The sequence below is a fragment of the Sinocyclocheilus grahami genome, unplaced genomic scaffold (assembly GCF_001515645.1).
Source record: "Sinocyclocheilus grahami isolate Dianchi unplaced genomic scaffold, SAMN03320097.WGS_v1.1 scaffold902.1, whole genome shotgun sequence".
Lineage (NCBI taxonomy): Eukaryota > Metazoa > Chordata > Actinopteri > Cypriniformes > Cyprinidae > Sinocyclocheilus > Sinocyclocheilus grahami.
In genome coordinates, this window is record NW_015506081.1 from 196300 (window position 1) to 201304 (window position 5005).

The following is a 5005-nucleotide window of genomic DNA, read 5'->3' on the forward strand; positions in this document are numbered from 1 at the left end:
AAAAAAAAATATATATATATATATATATATGTATAATTTTATTTTTATATTTCATATTTCATATTTTTTATTTCACATGGGGTTTCTCAAATAATGTAAGGTCATAAAAATGTCTAAATTATTTTCATCTGTAACAGATCATTATGAGAATATTATGGCAATGTTTAAGACTCTTTTGTCAAAAAACACTGAGTTACAGACACAGAAACAAAATAAAAAAACATTTATTGTGCTAATAATTTCAGGCAAAAAAAATGGGAAAGGTTTAGTTACTTATAAATAAACAAAAATGCCTTTATATGTTTAAATCTTTGTGATCGGGGATTCAAAATGTTTCTCCATTCGGTCGCATTTGATCTGTTTTGTTTTGATGTTCTCTTGATTTGGTGGTGATGTGGTCGCTGTCGCTGCTGTTTTGAGTTTCTTGCAATCTCGTAATGATCCTAATTAAGCGTCTGACACTCATTTATCACTCTGAGCACTCGTGTTGACAGATATGAGTCCTGTGAAGAGGAGAGATGTTCTCGCCTTATCTGCGGTCATCCTTCTTGAGTGTGTGCTTATCTGGCCGTGTGATGCCTGCGAGACGCAGAACAAATGTTCATTTCATCACATTCACCTCCATGTGTTTGTGTGCTGCTGTTTCAGATAGGGTTTCTGGTAAAAGTTGTGGTTTAGTTACAGATCAGGGTTTTAGTCCATGTCTGTTAGATTAGAGGTGTTGTTGTTGTTAGCTTGGCAACTAACTGAAATAAGTTTAATTTTAAGTGCTACTTAATTACTAAAACTGAAATAAAAATAAAGGCTAAATACATTTTTTATTTTGTTTTTAAATTACAAGTATGTATTGTTAACTAAAACTATTACAAATCATTTCCATTAACTCAAATAAAGATGAAAAAATTAAATATTACATGAAAACCTTAAAAAACAATAAGTTTAATTTTAAGTGCTACTTAATTACTAAAACTGAAATAAAAATAAAGGCTAAATACATTTTTTATTTTGTTTTTAAATTACAAGTATGTATTGTTAACTAAAACTATTACAAATCATTTCCATTAACTCAAATAAAGATGAAAAAATTAAATATTACATGAAAACCTTAAAAAACAATAAGTTTAATTTTAAGTGCTACTTAATTACTAAAACTGAAATAAAAATAAATTAAGGCTAAATACAAATAATAATAATAAAAATTACAAGTATGTATTGTTACCTACAATTATTAAAAATAATTTCCATGAACTCTAATAAAGATGAAAAAAATGAAATATTATATGAAAACCTTAAAAAACACACATTTGAAATGAAATAAGTTTAATTTTAAGTACTACAGTTACTGAAGCTGAAATAAAAATTGATTGTGGCTAAATAGAAATTAAAAAAAGAAAAATTACAAGTAAAAATAATTTTAGTTAACTGAAATAAAATAAAACATAAATTTTACATGAAAACAAAAAATTTGAAATGTTGCCTTTGCAACTAACTGAAATAAGTTTAATTTTAAGTACTAACATTTCTAAAACTAAAAGTGAAATAAAAATAAGGCTAAATAGAAATTAAAAGAACAAAAACTAATAAAAATGACAAGTAGATATTAACTAAAACTATTAAAAGTCATTGTCATTATCTGAAAGCTGAAATAAAATATAAAACTTAGATATTAGAAAAAAAGGTAAACAAAAATTAGAAATGCTGCTTTGGCAATGAACTAAAATTACTAAAACTGAAATAAAAATCAATTAGGGCTAAATAGAAATATTTAAAAAGTAACATACATAATGTTAACTAAAACTGTCATTAACGTATTAATTTTTTTATTAACTGAAATAAAGCGGAAATAAAATGGAAATGTTAAATGAAAATGAGAAATGTTGCTTTGGCAACTAAATGAAATAAAATAAAGTCTACAGTTATTAAAACTAAAACTGAACAAAAATAAATAAATCGAAAAAATAATATTTAAAAAATGACAAAAAAGTGAGAAAACAAAATTACTTTTTAAATAACATATTAAAATTAATAATAATATCTAAAACTCAATTTAATGAACAAATTATTAATTTAATATAAAAGCTATTTTATTTTAATAAAATAAAAAGTTTAATTTAATTAAAACAAATCAACAGTCATTCAACAGGACAACAATATAAAAGTACCATACAAAAGTAAACAATAATTTCCTATAAAATTAAAGATTGAAATAGATTAATATTACTAAGATTTATTTATTTATTACTATGACTTACATGCATCAAAATACTATAGAGTTTGATTGGATGCATTACTTTATGTCTATTATTATTACCGTCAGAACTCCACGTGACTATGTGGGGATGTACACTACTGTTCAGAAGTTGATCAAAATTACTGTAAAAACAGTCAAATATTATTTTGATTTAAAATCACTGTTTTCTGTGTGAATATCTGTTAAACTGTAATTTATTTCTGTGATGTGCAGCTGTATTTTCAGCATCATTACTCCAGTCTTCAGTGTCACATGATCTTCAGAAATCAGTATAATATGCTGATCTGCTGCTCCAGAAACATTTCTGATTATTATCAATGTTGAAAACAGTTGTGCTGCACAATATTTTTGTGGAAAATGTGATGCATTTGATCTTTTAGGATTCACAGATGAATAGACAGTTCAAAAGAACAGCATTTATTTGAAGCTTACATCTTTGGTAACATTGTAAATATCTTTGTCACTCTGGAGCAGTGATGGACAGTGTGTTCAGATCCGTGACCCGACACACTTCCACCGGACAACTGGGTCACTGCTTCTCCTTCAGGCTCGGGGTCCAGCAGAGAGCTCTGGAAAGTTTGTATGTGTAAAGTGATGCCGCTTTTGTTTAGTTTATTGAAGATGCAGCAGTTGTTTATTTACTTAATTGAGCTTGCGTGATATTTGCTGGTTAGGTGGGAGATGGAGCCTGAGCTCATGGAGCTGGAATGATAATCACGGCCCTCCTTCCGGAATGCTGTGCTTCCCCTCGCTCGCTCTCTCTCTCTCTGACTCTCTATGAGTCTCTCTCTCTCTCTTTCTCTCTTAGTCTCTCTGAGTGTCTCTCTCTCTCTCTTAGTCTCTCTGAGTCTCTCTTTCTCTCGCTGTGGTTGATGCGAGACCCCAGTCATCTCTTCCAGATGCTTCTAACCCTGCTGAATCACTTTCTCTGCTTGTCTTGGTTTTGCAGACACGCACTCGCTTAATCTCTTGCCTTAAATCCTTCACAGCCATTAAACCTGATTCTCTTCACTCGTTATATGACATCATTCAGCTAGCTTATATATATATATATATAAATAAGTGAATAGTTTTATATTATTTGAGAAACTGCATGTAAAATAAAAGCTATGAAACATTAAATATAAAAATGTAAATATGAAATTATATATATATATTTAATTTTACTTTATATTTTTATTGTTATTTAACAAGATAATACTTAATGGTACAGAGTTAAAAATTACAGATGGTCTCAAAAATTATAATAATATTGTAACCGGGCGAACGTGACGTGAGACGTGCGGATCCATATGCAAGGTTTTATTTCCAAGACGTGGTCATATAACAGGCATGGGTCAAACAATGGCAAACAGGTACAACACAGGCAATACAAAGAGTAATCCTAGGACAAGTGTGGGTCTTCGAACAGAATCCAGAGGGCTTGACAAAAGGGGTAATCCGTAATACACAGACAAAGATCTTCACACAGGAAAACAGGCAAGGCAAGACTAGACTAAACTATGAACTATGAACTAGATCGGGAACTGGCTCCGTAAAGTAGCTACTGCTAGAAGAGTGATAAATGCTAAACAATACTCAGCCTTGAATGGTGGTGTGAGACTGATTTATATAGTGTGTGTTATTAGTAGCTTTCAGGCTAGCGTGTGATTGGTTACAGCTGTGTGCAATCAGTGCAATGGATGATGGGAAATGTAGTCCAGGGTATAGTGTAACAGGCTGTGTAGTGTGAGAGTCCATGTAGTGAGCGGGCGGCCTCTGGTGGTGAATGAACGGAAGTTCATACAATGGATTCGTGACAAATATATGAAATATAATGTGATGTGATATATACACGTGACTATGTGGGGATGTACACTACTGTTCAGAAGTTGATCAAAATTACTGTAAAAACAGTCAAATATTATTTTGATTTAAAATCACTGTTTTCTGTGTGAATATCTGTTAAACTGTAATGTATTGATGTGATGCGCAGCTGTATTTTCAGCATCATTCCTCCAGTCTTCAGTGTCACACGATCTTCAGAAATCAGTATAATATGCTGATCTGCTGCTCCAGAAACATTTCTGATTATTATCAATGTTGAAAACAGTTGTGCTGCACAATATTTTTGTGGAAAATGTGATGCATTTTATCTTTTAGGATTCACAGATGAATAGACAGTTCAAAAGAACAGCATTTATTTGAAGCTTACATCTTTGGTAACATTGTAAATATCTTTGTCACTCTGGAGCAGTGATGGACAGTGTGTTCAGATCCGTGACCCGACACACTTCCGCCGGACAACTGGGTCACTGCTTCTCCTTCAGGCTCGGGGTCCAGCAAGAAACTGCATGTAAAATAAAAGCTATGAAACATTAAATATAAAAATGTAAATATGAAATTATATATATATATTTAATTTTACTTTATATTTTTATTGTTATTTAACAAGATAATACTTAATGGTACAGAGTTAAAAATTACAGATGGTCTCAAAAATTATAATAATATTGTAACCGGGCGAACGTGACGTGAGACGTGCGGATCCATATGCAAGGTTTTATTTCCAAGACGTGGTCATATAACAGGCATGGGTCAAACAATGGCAAACAGGTACAACACAGGCAATACAAAGAGTAATCCTAGGACAAGTGTGGGTCTTCGAACAGAATCCAGAGGGCTTGACAAAAGGGGTAATCCGTAATACACAGACAAAGATCTTCACACAGGAAAACAGGCAAGGCAAGACTAGACTAAACTATGAACTATGAA